Genomic DNA, 24,255 nt, shown 5'->3' on the forward strand with positions numbered 1-24,255 from the left:
TTGTTTAGCGGGAAACGAGGAGCAGAGAAATAAATTCTTTGGGGGAAAGCAGAGACTAACAAAAGGGCTCTCGCAACCACTAACTTGAGCTCCCTCAAGGAGAGAGCCCTTTAGTCAAGCACTCCCTGTTGAAGACTGCAGAAACACCCTCATGTCATTAAAAATCAAATTCCCAGCCAGCGCTGCAGCTCAAGAGGCTAATCCTCCGCCTTGCAGCGCCGGCACACCGTGTTCTAGTGCCAGTTGGGGCGCTGGAATCTGTCCCAGTTGCTCCTCTTCCAGGCCAGCTCTCTTCTGTGGCCCAGGAAGGCAGTGGAGGATGGCCCAGGTCCTTGGGCCCTGCACCCCATGGGAGACCAGGAGAAGCACCTGGCTCCTGGCTTCGGATCAGCGCGGTGCGCACTGGCAGCAGCAGCCATTGGAGGGTGAACCAACGGCAAAGAAAGACCTTTCTCTCTGTCTCTCTCTCTCTCACTGTCCACTCTGCCTGTCAAAAAAAAAAAAAAAAAAAATCCCTTGAGGCCAGCATTGGGAACTAGCAGGTTAAGCTGCCGCTTGCAATGCTCCTTCCCATAGGAGTGCTGGTTCAAATGTGACTTCCCACCCAGCTCCCTGCTAATGTACCTGGGAAGGCAGCGGAAGATGGCCCAAATACCTAAGCCCGTTTTTTACCTATGTGAGGGACCCAGATGGAGTTTCTGGCTCCTGGATTCAGTCTGACCCAACCCTGGCTGTTGCATGTTTTTCTTTTGGGGAGTGGGGGGCCAGGCAACATTGCAAGATCTCTCTCTCTTCCTTTCTTTTTCTCTCTCTGTGTGTGTCTGTCACTCTGCCTATCAAATAAATAAAACAAAATCTAAAAAAATTAAAAATCAAAAAATATAATTCCCTTTTCTCAGTAAAGGGTAAATACAGCATCAAATACTCACATCACAGTTATCCTATGATTTGACACAGCTATCACCATCATCCCAAAGTGCTGTCAATAAGCCTGAATATAAAGAATCTCCAAAATGTTCACCAAAAATGTAGATTATGAAAAACTATACTTGGATTAAAAAGAAAGTTTGCATCAAAATAAACTTAACTTTTAATTCTATATTCCGGGGCTGGCACCGTGGCTCACTTGGTTAATCCTCCGCCTGCATGCCAGCATCCCATATGGGCGCGAGGTTCTAGTCCCAGTTGCTCCTCTCCAAGTCCAGCTCTCTGCTGTGGCCCAGGAAGGCAGTGGAGGATAGCCTAAGTGCTTGGGCCCCTGCACCTGCGTGGGAGACCAGGAGGAAGCATCTGGCTCCTGGCTTCGGATCGGTGTAGTTCTGGCTGTAGCGGCCATATGGGGAGTGAACCAATGGAAGGAAGATCTTTCTCTCTGTCTCTCTTTCACTGTCGAACTCTATCTATCAAATAAAAAAAATTCTATATTCCATGAACTTTTTGAAGTACCACTCTTTTTTGGCTCCACCCTGTATCACCACTTATAGAACACACAGCAGGTGTCAGGTTCTGGAGTAGGCAACTCCAAAATGTTTTTGTTGTGTCCATTCTACTTAGGAAGGAACTTGAGGCTGAGATTGCTTAAGGAACTTGCATGTGGCCATGTTGAACGGTAACTCTAGATGATACAACAAATGATTTGTGTCTCCTAGAAACAAACAACAAATTCCTCAAGTTGTTTTTGTGTTATTTGCAGAGCCGTTGTGAGTTAATTCACCTTTGGGGGTACTTGTCTACCTTGGAGAGGAATTAACTTAGTAGATCACTAACAGATCATTGCTCGAAGGTGACAGCATGCCACTACCAAAGGCAATAACACTATTAGTTCAGAGCCTCTAACCCTCCGATAGCTTTCTGAGTCTCTCACACACACCAAGGATAACACTAGAGGCCAAAAAAGAACTAATTTAATTGTTGAGACTTAGACGTACTTTTGAAAGTCATCACAGGTCAGGTAAAATCCAGAATAATGCTCCCTTCATTATGCAAATTCTTTTATGCCTCTTACCATCTGATATTAAATAGACAGATCGTCTGAATATTTGTGCAAGTTTTTTGGCTTTTATTTAGGTCATTGGTATTAGCTTATACTTTCCCATACAATCACTTGCCAGGCTCCTTACCAGTCATGATTTTTACAGCTCCAAAGTAAAAAGAGGTATAAATGCCATTTCCTCTTACCCTTTCTTGCCTACCCCAGTTCCTATGAATGAAGGTCCCACAGTTTGTCCCTGTAAGTAATAATATAAAGCATAAAGGCAAACATGATTTGTAATTTGAATCTATGAATAACCACAGGAAGCGTAACTGCAAAGTTTTGATGTGCGCTGAATTACCTGCCTAAAGGCAGAAGTAGTACATTCAGGAAGGCATAGATAGGGCAGCTTCACCTCTGCAGATTCCTAAATCTGCAAATCTATTTAAAACCAGAGCAGAAAAACTGCGTATCCAATCAAGCACAGTGAACACAATTTGGAGCTTTTCTCAGCCAAATTCATATTCTTTAGAAAAGTAAAGAGGGTGGAGAGAAAAAACCTGCAGTCTCAAAACTCAGGAAAAGTGTCCATGACGGCTGGGCTTGTTAGGCAGACTGACAGCAACTAACAGCGTCCTTAAACCCAGCTCAGGGCGTGGAGGAGGATGCGTTGTTTCCCAAGGAGCTGTAAATAATATCAGTGTGATGGAGTTCAACTTTAGCCTGAGTCAGCAAACACGTCTCCCCATTGTTCACCCGCTAATTGTATATATTTGCACTTCTTTAGCATCAGCAAACCTCTCAGTCTAGAATGGCTATTTGAGATGCGCAACTTTGTTCATACTTCAGCAAAATACTAAAGTTACCTATGGTAAAGTAAAAAAAAAAAAAAAAGCAAGAACATTGACACAGTGATCTGATCATTCCTCTATATATTCTACTCTCAATGGTGAGCGGGAACTTTACTCTTTAATAATGGCCTTCCTACAAGAACTCTGCCATTGATGCTAACCCTACCTTGCAGACACACTTCTTTGAGATGTATATGCCTATGTGTTTGTGCAAGTTCATCTCAGCCATGAGCCTGATGCTCAAAAATGTACCAAGGAGCATGTTTGGGTGAGGCTAGAAGAGGAAACAAATGAAAAGAGGATTCTAGAATAACCATGAGTACTAATGTAACATTTATTGTCTCCCAGGTTCTGATTGAAGAACTGCAAACATTACTTCATTTAGTCTTTAAGCACACCCCTAGAAGTAAGTACTGTTAATATCTCTCCAATTTACAATCAAAGAAACAGAAATGGAATATTAAAGTGATTTACCTTAGTTCACACAACTGAGCAGTGAAAACTGTGGTTCAAGCTTAGGTATACTCTTAATTATGATGCCATAAGGTCTTTTGTGAAAGGTAAAAACCTTTTGAAAGATTATCCTGAAGGCGCAACAACACAAGTGACTATCCTATAATCAAGTGAAAGACTTTTTAACCTGCTCCTCACCGTGTTATATGACAGATGGAAAAGAAATAGATTGGTAGAATGTAGAAGGTATTTTATTTACATAAAATGAAATAAATTAGCTGTCAGTTTCTTCATAATTTTGAAGGAGAATTACAGGTAGGCACTTGATGCAGTGGGTAAAACACCACTTGGAATGGCAGTGTCCTATATCAAAGCACCTCGGTTTGAGTCCTGGCTCTGCTTTTGATCCCAGCTTCCTGCAAATGCATAGCTGGGGAGGCAGGAGAGGGCGTGGGGTAGGGGGTGCATGGGTGATGAGCTGTTGGATCCCTGTCACCCATGTGGGAGACCTTGATTGTGTTCTGGGTTCCTGGCTATGACCTCTTGGCTCAGCCCTTGCTGTTGCAGGCACTGGAGAGTGACTCAATGGATTGAAGATCTCTCTGTCTCTCTCTCTCTCTCTCTCTCTCTCCTTCTCTCTCCTTTTAAAATAAACAAATAAAAGCTTAACAATAGAAAAAGATGAATTTTTTTTCTGATCATGAAATTACATGTCAAGTGAGATGTCATATACTAAAAAAAATGAAAATTGGGAGGAGCTTTATAGATAACTACTGAGGCAAACTGAATATGGCTAAATCTACATACATGAAACTTCTGATGACTTTTTATTAACATTTCTATTACCCATCTCTAAAAGCCATATTTTACCTCCATTGTCACATGAAATCAAAGCCTGCAGTAGGACTTCCTGGGTACCCTGTGCAGTTCAGTTCAACTAACAATGTGGGAGCCTCTGGTGTGGGTACTTAATTATGCTATGAATTTGACATGCTTTCTGCTCTCTCTTGGGGGCTCATATCTGAGAACAGAAAAGATAGGCACACACTAGTCAACACTGGAAGTCGGCTGTCTCTGACAAATTCCAGGCTACAGAAATAGTGGAGGAAAGGTAGGAGCCAAGGTGAGCATCTGAAACGCCTTGTGGAGAAGCTGGGATGTGAGATGTTGGAGTATCAGTAGCCAGGAGCATGGGACGAGGGCCTTGGAAGAGGAGTAAGTGAGTGAGTACCAGCCAAGGACTCCAAGAAGCTGCAGTGTCAGCTGAATGGATGGTGACGTTGTTGCAAGAGATAGTGTAGGGACAGACCAGAAGAACCCATGTCCTTACCTAAGGAAGCTGGTTCCTTCCCAAATATCAGACAGAAAAGACCAATGCATAAAAGTGGATGGCTCCTTCTGACCACCCAACTCTCTTGGGAAAGTGAGAATTATTCAAAGCAATAACAATAGCTCCCTGCTGTGGCCCGGGAAGGCAGTGGATGATGGCCCAAGTGCTAGGGCCCTGCACCCCATGGGAGACCAGGAGAAGCACCTGGCTCCTGCCTTTGGATCAGCGCGGTGCACCGGCCGCAGCGCATCAGCCGTGGCGGCCATTGGAGGGTGAACCAACGGCAAAGGAAGACCTTTCTCTCTGTCTCTCTCATTATCCACTCTGCCTGTCAAAGCAATAACAATAATCATACAGTCCTTTCTTCACTGAGTCCACATAATTTCTAGTGGGAAAAACATGGATTCCTAGTAGATGATGCAGTGGACTGAGAGTCAGTAGAATCAAGTTTTAGCTGTGGTTACTTAAATTGTATACAATGTGCCCTTGGGCCAATCTGGGACACAGTTTCCTTAGCAATAATGCAAGGCAGCTGGCTTTGCAGGATGAGCCTGCTGAATCCCACAATTCTATGGAGAAGCCTCAACTGACGCTGAGAACGGAAGAGCTCCTATTCCTATATATGGACTTTTACCTAGATTATCACTTAAAGAAAATATTCTGGGGCCGGCGCTGTGGAGTAGGCTAAGCCTCCGCCTGTAGTGCCAGCATCCCATATGGGTGCCAGTTCTAGTCCCAGCTACTCCTCTTCCAGTCCAGCTCTCTGCTCTGGCCTGGGAAAGCAGTAGAAGATGGCCCAAGTAGTTGGGCCCCTGCACCAGCCTGGGATACCTGAAGGAAGCTCCTGGCTCCTGGCATCGGATCGGCCCAGCTCCAGCCACTGCGGCCATCTGGGGAGTGAAATAACAGATGGAAGACCTTTCTCTGTGTCTCCCTCTGTCTGTCTGTAACTCTACCTCTCAAAGAAATAAATAAAAAATCTTAAGACTAAAAAGAAAAGAAAATATTCTAAGCTTTATAAACTGAGAAACCCCTGACTGAATCACCTCTACCATTCCATGGAATTCAAAACTTCATTTTTAGGTATGTCATTGTAAAAGTGAAAAGAAAAAATAACAAAGGAGCAGGGAGGGTAGGAAGAAGGGTGAGTAGGATGAGAAGTATTATGCTCTTAAAACTGCATACAAATGAAATTAAAGAAGCGTATCAGCAGCACAGTGGGTTGACTACAGATTTCAATAGTGCATTATGCTCTTATACAGAGGAGCTGGTAGGCTCCAAACACGGTGGAAGGGCATGGAGATGGGAGGTGATCCTCAGTTGATTTGATCAATTTATGCTATTTGCGTATTTTGAAATATTGTGCTATGCCCCATAAAGGTGTTCAAGTATTATATCCTAACCAAAAAGAAACAGTTTAAATAAAGTGGAAAAAGGAATGTAATAAATAAATAAAATACCCAGGCCCCTAAAATAGTGCATTTCTCATTAATATCCAATTATGCCCCTTATGCTCACATATGTTCATGTGTTTCTGTGGATGCATATCATAATACCAGAGTTGGGTTCCAGTTTTGTCTCTTCATCTAATGAGCTGCATGAATTATTTTCTCATATTTTTATGAGCATATATGTAGGAAAATGCACACTTTAAACACACAGTGTGGTCAATAGTAGAAAATGACTGGAACCAAGCAGAAGTTCCCATGGAAAATGAATTTCCTGATGTAGCCATTGTCCCAGCAGTTCTTTATATCCTGCAAAATGCACGAGAATACCAGGACTCTGGGTAACAAATCTGCCAAATCCTCTGCTCGCTCCATTAACCCTCAACATCTCAGGAAGTGTGGCTCGCTGCAAGCTGCCTGGTCGGTAAGACAGCCGGCAGACAGGGACACAGAAGCAGTAACTGACAAGGATGAGGAGTGATTCCTGTTGTCTACCTGAGCAAGGGGCAAGATCTAAAAAAGGGGTAATGCTCAGGCCAGTATGAGGTCTGAACTGGATGTCAGGACTCTGGAATTCAATCAGTAGATTGGCTCCAGTCAAGTAAAAGAGGTGGGGATCTGTGCTTGGGAGAGGGCGAACCATGTGTACAATGGAGGATCTAAGGAGGAATTTCAGAGTCCTTTCCCCACGTCACCCTGGACCTTCCACACTCCGGCCTCTCCAGTGCCCAGTGCTTGTCCTGCCAGCCAGCTCTCAGCAACTGAAACAGCCCACCCAGCCCCATTTTTCTTTAGAAGGCCTGATTGCTCCACATATTTGCACATCTCCCTCTTCCCGGTACACAGTTCACATGAGCTACATCCTACCAGCTTGGGAGTGCAAGGCCTCAGACAGGATCATCTACGCACAGGTTTCCTGGTGTCCGTGAAACCTGAAGGATATTCAGGAGGGAACTAACCTGGTTACCACAGGGTCACGTGATAGGTTCTGCCAACTGCTTCTGCCCACAATGAAGACCAGAATGTTACATGTAATAGCCAAGCGGGCTCTAATGAAATCTGAAGTTTCTATTTGTCTTAGATTTAGTGACTAAGAAAGCAAAATGGATGTCTAAAAAGATTGAACTTAAATTATAATTAGTTGGATGTCTATTATACAACTGAATTAGGTACAAACATACTCAGAAAATGGCAAAAGAAGGTTCTTAGGTTTATTTCTAGTTCTTCATCACCAAGAGCCAGTGAAAACCCTTTGCCAGGTATGGCTGAGAGAACACTTTCTATCCTAATTTTGTCTGTTCATGCTTACCTTGTATTGTCACATCCTGCTGATCTTCCATAAATGCCCCCATTCCTGTGTGTACCACATTGCTATGGGATGGAATGCATGATTATGCTCATGTTACTAGGCACACTCTGTATTTGCTCAACATTCAGAGTATAATAGCAAACCCTTCAATAATCTTATTGCTAAGAGGCTTTGCTTACCTCCACCTTTGATATGCAGTCTTTACAATGACCTGCTTTTCCTGGGAATGGTGACTAAGCAGGTTTATGGCTCACACACCGACCCCCTGCCCCCAGCTGCACTCCCCTTGCTCCCTCTCTGTTCTTCTTGATCACCTTTACTGCAGTCCTGAGGTGACAGAGGGAATTCATTTTAATAATAACAGAAACCTGAATGTCAAAAGATACTTTTTCAAAAAGTAAATTTTCGAGGCCAGGGTTGTGGTGCAGTGGATTAAGCTGCAGCCTGTGACATCAGCCTTCCATATAGGTGCTGGTTCGTGTTCAGCTGCTCCGCTTCCAATCCAGCTCCTTGCTAGTGTGCCTGGGAAAGCAGTAGAAGATGACCCAAGATGACCTGGATGAAGCTCCTGGCTTCAGATCAGCCCATCCCCTGCTATTGTGGCCATTTTGAGGGGTGAATCAGCAGATGGGAGATCTGTCTCTATCACTTGATGTCTCTCTCTCTCTCATTCTCTATGTAACTCTGCTTTTCAAATAAATATAGTAATCTTTAAAAATGAAAAAAATAAACTCTCCTCTGGAGTATAAATGCAAAAGCCATAAAATTTCTATTTTTTAAAGATTTATTTATTTATTTGAAAGTCAGAGTTACACACAGAGAGAAGGAGATTCAGAGAAAGAGAGAGAGAGGTCTTCCATCTGCTGGTTCACTCCCCAATTGGCTGCAATGACAGGAGCTGTGCCAATCTGAAGTCAGGAGCCAGGAGTTTCTTCCAGGTCTCCCATGTGGGTGCAGGGGCTCAAGAACCTGGGCCATCTTCTACTGCTTTCCCATGCAGGCCATAGCAGAGAGCTGGATTGGAAGTGGAACCACCAGCACTCGAACCAGCGGCCATATGGGAAGCTGGCACTGCAGGTAGTAGCTTTACTCACTATACCACAGTGACAGTGCCGGTCGGTCCCTCTATTGTTATATTATCTGTCTATCTACCTGAAAGGTGACAGAGAGGGAGGGGGAGAGCTTGGGTAGGGGCAGCACACAGAAAGAGAGAAACAGAGGGGGAGAGAGAGAATCCTCCTTCCTCTGATTCACTCTCCAAATGTCCCTGCAACAGCCAAGCCTAGGCCAGGCCAAACTGGGAGCCAAGTAGTCCATCCAGGTCTTCCACATGGGTGGCTGGTGTCCAATACTTGGGCCATCATCTGCTGTCTTCCCAGCACATTAGCAGGTAGCTGGATTGGAAACAGAGCAGCCAGGACTTGAACCAGCACTCCAATATGGGCTGCTGATGTCACAAATGGTGGTTTAACCCACTGTGCCACAATGCCAGTCCCTATTGTTCTGATATTAAATCTCATGAGGCTGTGGTTTAATATGAGTGATCCCTGAGCTTCTTTTTTATTTTTTCCTCAGAAACCTTTTATTTAAGGAATACAAACTTCACACATTTCATAATTACAACTTTAGGAACATGATGATTCTTCCTGCCATACCTGCCTTCCCAACCCTCTTCTTTCTCCCTCTCCGATTCCCACTCTTATTTTTTACTGAGATTTATTTTCAATAACTTTAAACACATATCATTAACTCTATGTTAAGTAAAGAGTTCAACAAATAGTGTGAAAGAGAAAAAACTATTCCCCAACAGTCGAGACAAGGGCTGTTCGAAGTCATTGCTTCCTAAAGTGTCAATTCCACTTCTACAGATTTCCTTTTAGGAGCTCTGTTAGTTATCACAGGTCAGGGAGAACATATGGTATTTGCCCCATTGGGACCAGCTTATTTCACTAAGTAGGATGGTTTCCAGATTCATCCATTTTGTTGCAAATGACCGGATTTCGGTGTTTTACTGCTGTGTGGTATTCTACATGAGTTCCTTATACCATATACAAGAGTACTTCACGAATTCAATAAAAATCTAATTAAAATGAAGTCTATTTTGGTACACAGAATTTAAATTCTGTGCACTGTTTTCTCATAATTTGTATTTTCCATGAATATTTTGAAGGTCCATCATATGCATGGATTTAAAAAATTTTTGCCCCAAGTAAACTGGTTTAGTTTTCCATGAACTTTTTGAAGAACTCTAGTACAATTGCCTCCTTAATACTCTACGTAGATCTTTGAAAAGCAATAAATGACATTTCAAACAAGAATTCCTGAATTTCATCTCATTTCTCATGGCTGGTTACTTCCACGCTCTTTCCTCATCTCAGTAAAATGGTACAAGCATCTTCCAAGTCACTGAAGTCAAATATATAAGAGACATCCTAGTTTTCTTCCTTCACCAATTTCCATATCAGTCAAGAAAAGCTGTGGTCTCAGCAGACAAAATATTCCCCATTCTGCTCCCTTTTGTCACATCTGCAGTCATCGCTCTGGTGTAACCACCACCACCTCTGGTCAGGACTGTGCTTTGGCCTCCCAACTGCTCTCCCCAGTCTTGTAACTACACCACCTATAGACCCTGCTTATCAGGATAGAGGAGTCTTTACAAAACATAAATCAGACCAGTTGACCACCCTGGGTAAAACTTCCCACTGCATTTAGAATAAAGTCAGACCCTTGCCATTAATCATTAAAACCTGTATAGTCTGGCTTCTTTCTCTTTCCCCCATTGAACCGTATCCCAGGCTCCAGCAACACACAACAAACTTTTCCCTTCCCCTAGCACTTTTGTTCAGTGGTTCCTTCTCACTCCTTAAGTCTCAGTTCAACTGTCGCCTCCTTCCCTGACATACAATAGTTCCTGCTTGTCTGCTTTCCTAGGTTTCAGTTGCCAATGGTCAAACTGTGATCCAAAAATAATAGATGGAAAATTCTAGAAATAAACAATTCATAAAGGTTAAATTGCATGGCATTCTGAATGTGGGGATAAAATCTCCCACTGTGCTGTTGTATCCCTCCCAGAACATGACTCATCCCTTTGTCTGACACATCCACACTGTGCATGCTGCCTGCCCGGAAGTCCCTCAGTAGCCATCTCAGTTATCCAAGAAACCCTCATTTTACTTAATAATGGCCCCAAAGCACAAAAGTAGTGATGCAAGGGAGACAACAGGGCATAAAACATGCATGGACAGATGAGCTCTGGTACCATGCAGCAACACTGCAGAGCGTGTAGGCAAGAACAGAGTGTATACAGGAATTGGTACTATCTTGGGTTTCAGGCCTCCACTGATAACAAGGGATGACTACTGCACTATCTGAATTACACGCTCCTCCCTTGACCTAGCAAGTCTTGATTACATTACCCTAGTTGTTCCCTTACCTGACTTTTCATTGTCTGGTTTAGATTTATTTTTTGGCTTAGAATTTGTCATCCATATCTATTTATTTCCGTTCAGGAAGACAGAACCTCAACTGCTCCATCCCAGCATATACCAGATCCAGGGACAGAACTGACCCTTACAAAACATTTGATGGCACTGAGTGACTATTGGGTTGAAATACTTGCTTTGTCACTTACTAACAGTGTCATCTTTGTAAAGTTACTTCATCTCCATTTGCCTCAGTTCCTCTTCTAGAAAACAGGAACATAAATGATCTCTATCTCAATAAGCTATTGTGAAGGATAATAGAATAATAAATGTAAAACACTCAGGAAAGCACTAATTGTTTATTGTAGCTATTAAAAAGGCAAATAAGCCACATTGGGTAAACTCTGTTTTCAAATAATCCATATCAGGAAACAAATGAAACTTACAAGGAGCCTCCTAAAGACAATGCTTTAACCAACAGGGAAATTCTCTAAAAGGGCATATCTGAATCCATGGCGAGTGGTGGGTGAGATATATGTCATTAGAGAGCTTGTGAGTTCCATCAACCTCGTTTTTTAAGACTCGCTCCTCTTTCTAAGCAGAAGGTTAAATCAAAGCCTGTAAGACTTGGCAAAGTATTTGCTAAAAGTGGTAATCATTGACTCACAAAGCCTCCATTCTACCACTTGGAAAATGGTAATACAATATCAAATGAGTGGGTTTAATGAGATCCATGCAATGTATATAAATTGCCTAGCCTGTGGGCTGGTGTTGTAGCATAGTGGGTAAAGCCACTGATTGCAATGCTGGCATCCCATGTGGGCACTGGTTCATAGCCAGGCTGCTCCACTTCCAATCCAGCTCCCTGCTAAGAGCCTAAGAAGAAGCAGTGGAATATGGCCCAAGTGTTTGGGCCCCTGCCACTCATGTGGGAGATCTGGAAGGAGCTCCTGGCTTTGGCCTGGCCCAGCCCTAGCCCTTGCAGCCATTGGGGGGAGTGAAGCAGCAAAAGGAAGATCTCTCTCTCTCTCTCTCTCTCTCTCTCTGTAACTCTGTCAAATAAATAAATATTTTTTTAAATGCCTAGTCTAGATAAAGACTTGCAGGGAGCTGGTGTTGGTAGTAGTGTCTCGTTATTTCCACTCAAGTAGTATATCCAAACTACCCACCCAGGCTACCTTCTAGCCTGGAAACACCTGGGCGCATTGAATAGCACTGAACGCTGTTCCCAAGGGTCCAGAGCACAGAGGGAAGGTGGCCCTGTAACCCGAGTGAGCCATGCAGCGATTGCATCTGGGAGGCAATCAAGAGTTACAGAGGTTGCTGGGAGCAGAGCAATGATTAACTCCATCTGGAGCGGGTGGGAGGTTTGTTGGGATTGCTTCCTGATCTCCTCATCTGCTCTGACTCAGAGGCTGGCCTTGCGGTCAGGAGCACTTCCAGGAGATCAGGAGAGCTCTGAAATTAATCTAGCATGCTGGCTCTGTTTGAGGTACACCTAAGCTGGCCCTGAGACATTCTAACCTCAAAGAAACTCAAACCGAATGTGTTATATTCCAGTTGGTAAGCTGACCCTCGGGCTGCCTGTGCTTCTCGGAAGTTCTCTAAACTGGAGACCTAGAGCCAGGATAAACCACTAGGTTTTCTTGGAATGCCCACTGCCCTTGCAATCACCTCTTATCTGCCTGCAGAAATTGTATACTTTGTTCAAGGCACAGTCTAAATCTCCTCTCACTCAAATTGCCTTCCAGTCCCCTGTCTGTTAATCTCCCCTGCATGTCCCTGATCCGTTCTCTTAAGGTCACACAATCCGTCATATGTTTCAGGTGCTAACTATTTATGTTGTCATAGGTTTCTTTCATGTGATCGATCATTCAAGCTGTTATAATAGGAATAATAGGAATGTGTTCCTTTTTCGTTTTCATTCTGCTTTATTTTCAATACTTGGTGCTCTACTCTCAATCCTAGATTCATGGGGAGGGTGGGGGAGGGGGAGATTAACTCAATGTCTGCTCCAGGCACTCACGGTGAGTGCCGCACGCCCTGTGCGAGTTGGCCTGATGATGCATATGCTTCCAGACTCTGCAAACAAAGCTCCTGGAGCCCACGGGTCTGGGCTTGGGCACAAAGGACATCGAGAGAGCCAGTCATTTGGGCAAATGATCAAGTCCAAAAGGATAACAGATACCCCAAATTTCCTACTGAGGATTTGTAGACAACTTTCAGGAACTGTTAGGACACTGAGCAACTGAGATTAAACAGCACCGTCTTCGTGGCATGTGGGTCTAGAGAAAAAAATCGGCTGTTAGAGTACGATGTGAAGTTACTTGCTAGCACACCTTAGCTTGTGAACGGAGACTCACCTCTACCTATTTTGCCATCAGTTCTTAGATTACACATTCGCTTTTCCATTGACAGAGTCGGTCCTGCATTCCTGTATTCCAGTTTAAATTCCTGCATTTGTGTTAAACTTTGGTGTCATTAAAACGGAAGGCATTTTTTTAAAGAAAAGTCAAATCATTACAAAATTGGCTGTTGTTATTGAGAACGTATATGTCCTGCTGTGACATGGCCTCCATTCCATAGTCTGCAAAGAAGATTAAAAGGACAGCAATTAGGAGCCTCCTCAGAACCAGGCCCAGGCCTCAGCAACTGGAATCTGTATATCCTGGTGCTGCCGCAGCTTTCAGCCATTCTGCCTGGAGAGTCTGTTTGAAGTGTGTCCAAATGGGACTGCGAATCGCAGACACCAGCCGTGCCATGCTCTCCACTATGGGACTGACAACCAGACTTCCGTTTGATGGTGCCTCATTGAAGGTGGCTTTTAGCTTTTAAATAAAAGAGATTACTCAGCTTCAAAGCTGGTTGCTCGTTGGCAAAGGGGAACAAATTCTTAGGGGAAGAGGGAGACGGTGAAATATCCGAGTCTTTCTAATTCCCTCTCGAGTTCCCTTTTTAGGTCACTTTCACCAATTAGCTCCCAAAGATCCTTGCTGACAGCAATTTATAGATGAAAATCCAAACCAAATGAACTCCAGCTGTGGGGCAGAGGCTTCCGTGGTAAAGCAGGGAATAGATTAGAAGCTGGCTCAAAAAAATAGACTAAGTATGGGAATTCAGCTACGGAACCTCCGGGAGGCTGAGGCTCCGGGGAATATGTTCTGAGTCACACCAGCCATTTCCCATCTCTCTCTGTCTTCTTTTCTTTTTTTGCAAAATTCCACAGGATCTGATCTTGGACCTGGATTCGTCTTTCTGCATGCTACATTGAGTCACTCGGTCTCAAAGACTGAGCAAGGATTTCAGGCCTGAGATTCGTTCTAGGGTCTGATCCTACCGACCCTCCCACCATCCAAATGGGTGCACCACTACGGCATCCTCATAAAAAGAAGATGAGAATGTCATGGGCAAAGCTTGGAAGGAAAGTTCAAGTTGCTGGGACAATAAACCTCATGAATGGCAAGTGCTTTCAGAGTGTGTCTTGGACAAGGTTATGCACTGTTTTGGAAACACTGACTTTTAGTGGACAGAATGTTGTACTCCACATACTTCTAAAAGTGACTGGTTGGCCCTATGGTGACTACCATTTTGATTAGTCTAGAAGGATCATATTCTTCGTGTGATTTTGCCAGAACTTGATAGTCATGGAAATGATGCCGTGCTCAGGATCTGAGCACGGAATTTCCCTGAATAGCAAGGCCCCAGAAGGTCTGCAATACCTGCAAAGTGTGAGAAGAAAGGACGGTTAGAAAAACCAAACAATTGTGTTGCCTCTATCCTGTCGTAATCTGCTTAGGCTGCCATAACAGTCTGCCACACGCAGGGCGATTTAAACCTCAGAAATGGATTTTCTCACAATTCTAGAGGCTCCAAATCCAAACTCAAGCCATAGAGCAAGTGTGGTTTGTCCTGAGGCTCTGGGCTTGGTTTGCAGAAGGCAGCCTTCTCACTGTGTCCTCTTGTGGTCTTTACTGTGTGTGTGCACATTCCCAGTGTCTCAGGCTCCTGGCTTGGGCCTGGCCCAACCCTGGCAGCTGTGGGGGAATGAAACAGTAGATGGAAGATCTCTCTTTCTCTCTCTCTCTCTTTTTCTGGCACGCCCAGAGGAAACACCATGTGAGGGCACAGTGAGAAGGCACTGTCCAGAAACCAGGAAGAGAATCTTAACCAGAACCTTACCCGCCTGATACCTTCATCTTGCACGTCTAGCCTTCAGATCTGTGAGAAGATGAATGTCTGTGTTAAGTCACCCCGTTGGTGATGTTTTGTTATGGCTGCTTGATTGCATGAGTACAGATTCTCTGTGAGCTTAACCTCGTGTTTCAGTTAGCTGTGGCTGGCTGTGTAGCAAACCGTGATGGTTAATTACTTCTCAAAGTTCTCTGAGGCAGGTGGGGATCTGAAGGCAGTCCCTCTGAGTTCCATCTGAGGTCTTCACTCTCCAGGAAGGAACCTCCAAGATGGACTCTTATTTAGAGTTCCTCTCTAGCTGGATTCCAAGAGGAGAGAGAGAGAGAGACAAAGAGAGAGAGAGAGAGAAAGATTCCGATATCTCTTCTTCTTTTTTTTTTTTTTGGACAGGCAGAGTGGATAGTGAGAGAGAGAGACAGAGAGAAAGGTCTTCCTTTGCCGTTGGTTCACCCTCCTATGGCTGCGGCCGGCACACCGTGCTGATCCGAAGGCAGGAGCCAGGTGCCTCCTCCTGGTCTCCCACGTGGGTGCAGGGCCAAAGCACTTGGGCTATCCTCCACTGCACTCCCAGGCCACAGCAGAGAGCTGGACCATAAGAGGGGCAACCGGGACAGAATCCGGCGCCCCGACCAGGACTAGAACCTGGTGTGCCGGTGCCGCAGGCAGAGGATTAGCCTAGTGAGCTGTGGCACTGGCCTGATATCTCTTCTTATAGGGACACTAAGCTTATGGGATTTGGGCTCCAGCCTTATGACCTCATTTAACCTTAATTATCTTTTAGAGGCCACAGGCCACATTTCCAAACACAGTTACAATGGAATCAGGGTTCAAAATATAGATTTAAGAGTGACACAAAGATTCATCTCATAATATAAACCTTTGAAGCAGAAGAACTTTGTGTTTGTGTTTGTTTGGTTTTGGGGATTTTGGGCTCGTTCGCTTCTTTGTTGGTTGGTTGGTTGGTTATTTTTGATCAGAGACAAGAGCAAAGATAGTGAGGTGGCTGGCTGAAAACTTTAATGAGGTGGCCGGCACCACGGCTCAGTAGGCTAATCCTCTGCCTTACGGCGCCGGCACACCAGGTTCTAGTCCCGGTCGGGGCGCCGGATTCTGTCCTGGTTGCCCCTCTTCCAGGCCAGCTCTCTGCTGTGGCCAGGGAGTGCAGTGGAGGATGGCCCAAGTGCTTGGGCCCTGCACCCCATGGGAGACCAGGAGAAGTACCTGGCTCCTGGGATCGGATCAGCGCGGTGTGCTGGCCGCAGCGTGCCAGCTGCGGCGGCCATTGGAGAGTGAACCAACGGCAAAGGAAGACCTTTCTCTCTATCTCTCTCTCTCTCACTGTCCACTCTGCCTGTCAAAAAAAAAAAAAAAAACTTTAATGAGGCTTGGACTCACTGCACCCCAGCACCATGGCTAATGCACAGGAGGAATCCTATGAGTCTCACTGAATGAGCAGAAAAATGAATGATCCTATTACTTTTAGGGTGGTCCCAAAGTATAAAAAGTAGGCTTCAAGGACAGTTTCCTGGGTCATATCATGTCTCAGGGAAGGATAATTAAGTTGATTCTCACTGAAATAGGCTGTCTGAGAAATCATAAAGAAAGTTTTTATATGATTATATGAGTATGAAAAATATGTGGAACTATGTTCATTCGATGTGAATATGGAGTCCCTGGGGGAGGAATGGATGATCAAAGTGAAGGAGAAAGAAGAACATGAGATGAAAGAAGCCAAGCAAAGTGGGAAAAGGATGGCGACAGTAAAACCGGGTGAGATTTCACTGATGCATTTATATTAAATAACACATTAAAATGTGTCATCTTTTTAAATGGCAAGGACCATCCATCTAGAAGGAAGATACGATTGGTTCCTTGCAGATATAAGTAACAAATAGAGATTGAAAAGTCAGTCCTCAAACTGCAAGTAGTAAGCCTGATCTCCCGACAAAATTTGTAAAAGATGGTTTGTCAGCTCATGTAGAGGACTCACTGGAAGCAGCACTGGCTGACCTAATAAACTATGCCAAATCGGCCTCATGCTCTTTTGGTGAAAATGCTATACCGGGAAATCGGCAAATTCCTGAAGGCATGGTACATTTGGGTTCCAGCAAAGCATTTGGGAAATCATTCAGTACCAACTTTGTGGGCAAGATTAAGAAATGGCTGGCTTAAACAGATCCTGTTATTGTGGAAAAATTTATAATAGTTTAACATAAGTCTTGTCCTGGGCTCTGTCCAGGACAATATTATATCAATATACTAATGATTTTTTTAATATTCAGAATTCTCAGTGATAAAAAGTTGTGAGGATTTACCAAAATATTGGATAAAGACCTTTGCAGGTCAGAATAATGTATCTAAACTGAAAAGACATAGTTTTACATATATATATATATATGTCATACACCTGAATTAAAATATAGAATTGAGCAAATTTTGTTTAAGCAGGGTTTGTCTGAACAAAACAAATAAACAAAATAACTGTGGTTTGGCTGACAGCAGGCTCTGTATGAGTCATATGTCACTAGCCCTAGGAAGTTAATCCTCTCCTGGACTATCCGGCTAAACCTGTAGTTTCAGACAAAGAGAAGTGATAGTTCTTCACCTTAATGGGCCACTGGTATGAGTTTACCTGGAATAGTGCATCTAATTTTGAGCAAAGGGGAAAAGATCAAGGTAGTGGAGATGTTAGAAGCCGCTATATGCGGAATTGTGGAGAACATAGGATTTTGGTGCCATGTGCTAAATCACATCTGTGAAGTCCACCACAATCACCAAAAGCAAAGCTCGGCCACTTTGGGCTCAGTCGCCACCCTGGCTCATTTACTCCACTTCCCCTTCTTTTTTTTTTTTTTTTTTTTTTTTTTTTTTTGACAGGCAGAGTGGACAGTGAGAGAGAGAGACAGAGAGAAAGGTCTTCCTTTGCCGTTGGTTCACCCTCCAATGGCCGCCGCGGCCGGCGCGCTGCGGCCGGCGCACCGCGCTGATCCGATGGCAGGAGCTCCACTTCCCCTTCTTTATGGCCTGAGCTTCCCAGCTTCTGACCTCACAATAGCTCTTCCACCAAGGATTTCATTATCAAATGAAGTATCTACTTGTCACCTTTATTCTAGGTAACTTTTCTAAGCATTTTGAGCATCCATGAAGAAAACAAGTATCCCTGTCACTGTGAGGCTAACACTCAAGAGAAAAGTGACAGAAAATGCACAATAGACATTATAAAGGAGCAAATTTAGTATTGGAAATCGGTAAGTGCTATGAAGAAAAATAGAGTGCAAAGGGATTCAAGGCTTTTGGGAGTAAAGAAAGAGCATTTGCAATTTTTAAAGGATTTATTTATTTACTTGAAAAGCAGAGTTACTGAGAGAGAGAAGGAGAGAGACAGAGACAAAGAAAGAGCTCTCTGGCCGGCGCCGTGGCTCAATAGGCTAATCCTCCACCTTGCGGCGCCGGCACACCGGGTTCTAGTCCCGGTTGGGGCGCCGGATTCTGTCCCGGTCGCCCCTCTTCCAGGCCAGCTCTCTGCTATGGCCAGGGAGTGCAGTGGAGGATGGCCCAGGTGCTTGGGCCCTGCACCCCATGGGAGACCAGGAAAAGCACCTGGCTCCTGGCTCCTGCCAGGATCAGCGCGGTGCGCCGGCTGCAGTGGCGGCCATTGGAGGGTGAACCAACGGCAAAAGGAAGACCTTTCTCTCTGTCTCTCTCTCTCACTATCCACTCTGCCTGTCAAAAAAAAAAAAAAAAAAAAAAAGAAAGAGCTCTCTAATCTGCTGGTTCACTCCCCAAATGGATGCAATGGCTGGGGCTGGGCCAGGCCAAAACCAGGAGCCAGGAGCTTATTCCAGGTGTCCCATGTGGGTACAGGGGCCCAAGGACTTGGACCATCTTTTTTCTGTTTTCCCAAACACCATCATCAGGGAGCTGGATAAGAAGTGAAGCAGCCTGGACTCAAACCAGTGCCCATATGGGATGCCAGCGCTGCAGGTGGTGGCTTTGCCCTCTGCACTACAGCACCAGCCCTGAGTACTTGTAATTTTATATTGTGTAGGCAGAAGCAGCTTTTTGAGAAGGTGAAATTTGAGTAAAATCTTGAAACAAGTGAAGGAAGTTATCCACATGACTACAGGAGAGGAAAGCATTCCAGGACAAAAGGCCTAAGTGCTGTGTGCAGGGGAAGGAGTGAAAGAAGCAAGGAGAGACAGAAAGGATCTCAGAGAGACAGTGGTGTCTGGTGATGGCTTCAACTTTCACTGTAGTTAAGGTGGGAATCCACTGGAGGGTTAGAGCAGAGGCGCAGCACGACCTGACTCACCGTTCTAAGGGAACAGGTGAGTCTACAGGAGCAATCCAGGTAGCACACCTCACACCACTGTGGTAGCAGGAGCGACACTGAGAAGCAGAACAACCAACCCACTGCCAAGATTTCCTGAATATTTGGATATGAGTTACAAGTGAAAGAGAGAAGTTGAAGACTCATTAAGATTTGCCATTTGAGTAACACAAAGACTGAAGCTGTCATCAACTGAAATGGGTGAAGGGACAGATAGGGCAACTTCTGAGAGGAAGATCAAAAGTTCAACTCCATATTTCCAAAGCTGGATATGTCCATTAGACCCTCAAATGGGCATGCCAGGTAGAGAGTTTACTATATGATAGGAGACTACAGACACCAATGTGGAAGTATTTGGAATGTAGGTGACATTTTAAATCAAGAGACTAAATTAAAGCACGAACGGAGTAAGTATAGACAAAGAAATGAAAATCAATATTAAATTCTGGAATTTTCTACTAGTGAAAAGTTAAGCAACAGAGCAGAAAAGGAGATTCTCTCTTGCTAGATGGGGCTGGCACTGTGGTACAGTGGGTTAACACCCTGGCCTGAAGCGCCAGCATCCCATGTGGGCACCGGTTCGAGTTCTGGCTGCTCCACTTCCAATCCAGCTCTTTGCTATGGCCTGGGAAAGCAGTAGAAGATGGCCCAAATCTTTGGGCCCCTGCACCCACATGGGAGACCCGGAGGAAGCTCCTGGCTCCTGGCTTCGGATTGGCACAGCTCCAGCTGTTGCAGCCAATTGGGGAGTGAATCAGTGGATGGAAGACCTCTCTCTCTGCCTCTCCTTCTCTCTTTGTGTAACTCTGACTTTCAAATAAATAAATAAATCTTTAAGAAAAAAAAAGGATAACTGTGCATCAATTACAGATCTAAACCAGTCATATTAAGTAGAACAGATAAAAAAACTACTAAGAGGGATAATGTATTAAGTTGTTCATTAACAGTCAGGGCTATGCTGATCAAGCCACCGTTTCCCATAGTGTCCACCTCACTCCAACAGGTTTCCCTCTTGGTGTTCAGTCAGTCGTCACCGATCAGGGAGAACATATGGTATTTGTCACAGTTATTCTTAAGTGTTGAAAATTAACTGAAATGTGATCCCTGTTGAACATGGTGGTGGGAATGGGAGAGGGAAGAGATGTATAATTTGGGACATGCTCAGGCTGACTTGCCCCAAGTGGTGGAGTTGGAAGCATACCAGGGGATTCCAATTCAATCCCATCGAGGTGGCATGTACCAATGCCATCTCACTGTTCCAGGTGATCAGTTTCAGTTCACAGTTGGTCATGGTGGAGGGACTGGGAGTCAAAGGGAGCACATAGACAAGTCTAGTACCTGCTAACGCTAACCGATGGAGTAAATAAAGGGGAGAGTGATCCAACATGGGAAGTGAGATACTCAGCAGACTCATAGAATGGCAGATGTCCTAAATAGCACTCTGGCCTCAGAATCAGCCCTAAAGGCATTCGGAGCTGGCTGAAAAGCTCATGAGAGTATTTCAGGCATGGAAAGCCAAGACACTCTGGCAAAAGATCTCTGCGAGTGAGATCCCAGTGGAAAGAACAGGTCTTCAAAGAAGGAGGTACCTTTCTCTGAAGGGAGGAGAGAACCTCCACTTTGACTATGACCTTGTCTAAACAAGATAAGAGTCGGAGAACTCAGAGGGCTTCCATAGCCTTGGAAACTCATGACTGGAGCATAGGGAGATTACTGATGCCATAGACAGGAGTGTCAATTGGTAAAGTCAACAACAGGAGTCACTGTGCACTTACTCCTCATGTAGGATCTCTATCCTTAATGTGCTGTACATTGAGATTTAATGCTATAACGAGTACTCAAACAATATATTTCACTTTGTGTTTCTATGGGGGTGCAAACTGTTGAAATCCTTACTTAATGCATACTAAACTGATCCTCTGTAAAAAAAAAAAAAAAAAAAAAAAAGAAGTTATCAATTCCCAACTTGACTCTCACTGGGATTAAACATGACAATAGGTCTGATCTGATTTCATCATCATTTAAAAAAAATCATCTATTATTTTTCACTTTATGTTTCTGTGTGGGAGCAAACTGTTGAAATCCATACTTGATGTATACTAAGCTGATCTTCTGTATATTAAGATAATCAAAAATGAATCTTGATGTGAATGGAAGAGGAGAGGGAGTGGGAAAGGGGAGGGTTGTGGGTGGGAGGGACGGTATGGGGGGGAAGCCATTGTAATCCATAAGCTGTACTTTGGAAATTTATATGCATTAAATAAAAGTTTAAAAAAAAAAAAAGGAAAGAAAGAAAAGAAAACACTCCCAGAAGTTGAAATGCCCAGGAAGGAAAGCATTTCAGAGAAAAGCGTGTTTTATCAGCCGTGTCACCTGCTGCTGATGAGGCCATGTCAGTGAGCACTGAGAAGTGACCATCGGCTTTAGCACCATGGAGGTCATTAGCGAGCCCGACAAGAGTGGTCTCAGTAGTGTGGTCAGGAACAAAGGAAACTGGAGTGGACTGCAGAAGGAACAGGAAGAAAGGAATTTTAAAATTTTGTTACAAGGGGTAATAAATAGCTAGACTAAATGGGGGTCAAGAGAAGCTTTTTGTTTTCAAGGAGGGAGCAATCACAAAATGTATGATTGTGGTTAGGAATCAATAGGAAGTACAAGGTAGACAATGTGGGGAAAACAAGAAGGAATTATTGAACTGGTATCCTCTAGTGGATAAGAGATGCTGTGAGCTAGTGGAAAAGGTGGAGAGAATAGTTGTAACTGAGGGCAAAAGAGTTCCCCCATGGAAGCAGGTGGGAAGGCAAGCTGTGGCAGTACAGAGATCTGTGGGTGGCAGCATGCGGTGCTGGGAGGCTGAGAAAGTTCTCTCTGGTTGCTTCAATTTTCCTCAAATGTAAGACTCTGATTCAATCCCAATCCTTGATGTGAATTCTCTCTATTCTAATACTGTCAGCATCAAAACAAAGGGCCTCACTTCTCCAGCCAGCTGGAGGACCTCATACCTCCAAGTAAAACCCCGGGTGCAGCATCCTTGCCTGGTAGATCCCAGTTGCCACAACACATATGTCCAGCCTAGCAAGAGAAGATCCGCAGGAGTAACTAGTTATTTTAACATTTGTAGCATTGGTATTTTGTACAATTTTAACAAGTAGAAATGTGGAAAACTCAAGCTGTTAAGTTAAAAATACATTGCTCAAATACTAACTCTTCTCTTTAAAACCTGGACACTAAATTAACCTGTCTAATCCCGGTTCTTCTTATGTAGGTAGTAAAAGTATACACTTTCTTCTGTCTTTCTTGTCCTTAAAATATGGAGATTTGAGCTCTTTCCCTTGTTCATTAGATGTCCAGAAATACCTAGATCCTGGGGCAGGTGAGGATGTGTGTCCACAGGGATACATCCTGAGGTCTCAGAGCACAAAGAGCGACGATGTCCCTGTAGTGAAGCTGCCAGGCTGAGGGCATCATCCGGGCTCTCTGGGCAGTCCTCGGCTCCTGGTGTGTGTTGTTTGCCTTCGTGCTAGCCCTTTCCCTAGGTCCTATCCCAGCTATTTTCCGGCCCAAGTCCATTTCTGCAGTGTTTTCAGGAATAGCACTGTGTCAAACCAGTCTTCATTTTCCTCCTTCTGTCTCCCTACCCTCACTTCCTCTAGTTTCATTCTAGGCATAGGAGTGATCTGCCACTCTGATGCCCATAGGGTGACTTACCTTATCACTCCTACTGTGCTGCCAGTGCAGAGAAGCAACGAAGATCACTAAGAAAACCCTCAGATTACAGACCCTCTCTCCTCCCCAGTGCCCATTCTAAGGCTTCTCCTTGCCTGTTTTAAATGGCTCCTATGAATTGTTCAGTCTTTTCTGCAAGTGTTTGTAATGTGAATGGTGAAGACTGAGTTTGAATCTAGAAAACTGCCTAAAGCTAAATCATCTGATTGTCCACATTATTCATTAAAGTGCAACCATATTGGTAATGGCTCATGGTCTTATCTCTGCTCAGCCCACATCACACAACCACAGTGCAGAGGCAAAGGAGCAATCACTAAGTTGGTATAAATAAAAGGAGGCCTTGAGGCTTCGGAAAATCTCTCTCCAGTTTCCTGATTGTTATACTGTTAATGACAATTATCCAGGTTAAGGCCTTATGTCTCCAAAATGACTTCTATTAACAGGAAATGTGCAACCCAAGAAAGAAGTTCACTAAGATGGCCACTCCCTGCAACATATTCCAGTGCATAGCTGAACAAATTAGCAGGCTGCACCATGGCCAATGAGTTGCTGTGTGAGGCTATGGCAGGCATACAAAACTTTCAAAGAGTTGGAAAGGAAAGGTCAGGAACGGGAAAATAACTTCTGGAAGCTGCAGGGGGAAGAGACCTATGGCACATGAGGCTGTTGGACCCCTGATAAATGAGAAGAGGTGAAGATCTTGTTACCCAGGACCTAGGAATATGCGGCTCCATCCCTTACTGCCACCACTCCAGTTGTGCAATCAGAGAGGACGTTTTAGCAAAGATGAAGATATGGCACAGACATAGAAAACAAAAGGTAAATGTAAACAGTCTTCTCTGGTGTAAACAGAAAGACCTCCAAAGGATTTCACTTATTTAATAATTCGATAAATGCCTGGAAGAGGACTGTCTCCTAGACTCCTCAAGCCTGAGAAAGGCCCTAAGATCTAACAGAGATTGTAAAATGAGAGGTTGGCTATGCTGAGAAATCAAAGAAAAATCCCAGTCAAATCACTTGGGTGAGTGCTGCTTTCAGAAGGAGGGCAAGCTGTGTCTTCACAGAGCTGAGTGGCATTTTACACCACCGTGTTGGATGCTGCCTCTCCCTGGCTAATCTCCCGCATCCCTGCAACTTCTCCCAAGGACTGGGGCTGCAACTCCTGCAACCACCAGCAGGTGGAAGGTGGACCATTTGGGGACTATTTCTTTGCCATAATGTCC

At 44.3% G+C, this 24,255-nt stretch overlaps 1 protein-coding gene and 1 long non-coding RNA gene across 4 annotated transcripts in view; one reads left to right on the forward strand and one right to left on the reverse strand.

Moving 5' to 3' along the window:
* DDIT4L (DNA damage inducible transcript 4 like) overlaps positions 1-24,255 on the forward strand; it is a 382,966-nt gene that overhangs the window by 276,506 nt on the left and 82,205 nt on the right. The gene's annotated exons all lie outside the window — the stretch shown is intronic.
* Positions 11,126-24,255, reverse strand: part of LOC138843524 (uncharacterized) — a 43,114-nt gene continuing 29,984 nt past the window's right edge. For 2 of the 3 annotated variants that reach the window (XR_016212390.1, XR_016212387.1), the window contains one exon: positions 11,126-14,504. This is a non-coding gene — a long non-coding RNA (uncharacterized LOC138843524). The remainder of the gene's footprint in view (positions 14,505-24,255) is intronic. The other variant, XR_016212388.1, reaches the window with a different exon arrangement.

Source organism: Oryctolagus cuniculus, chromosome 8 (assembly GCF_051225735.1).
Source record: "Oryctolagus cuniculus isolate XC-2025 breed Fujian yellow rabbit chromosome 8, ASM5122573v1, whole genome shotgun sequence".
NCBI lineage: Eukaryota > Metazoa > Chordata > Mammalia > Lagomorpha > Leporidae > Oryctolagus > Oryctolagus cuniculus.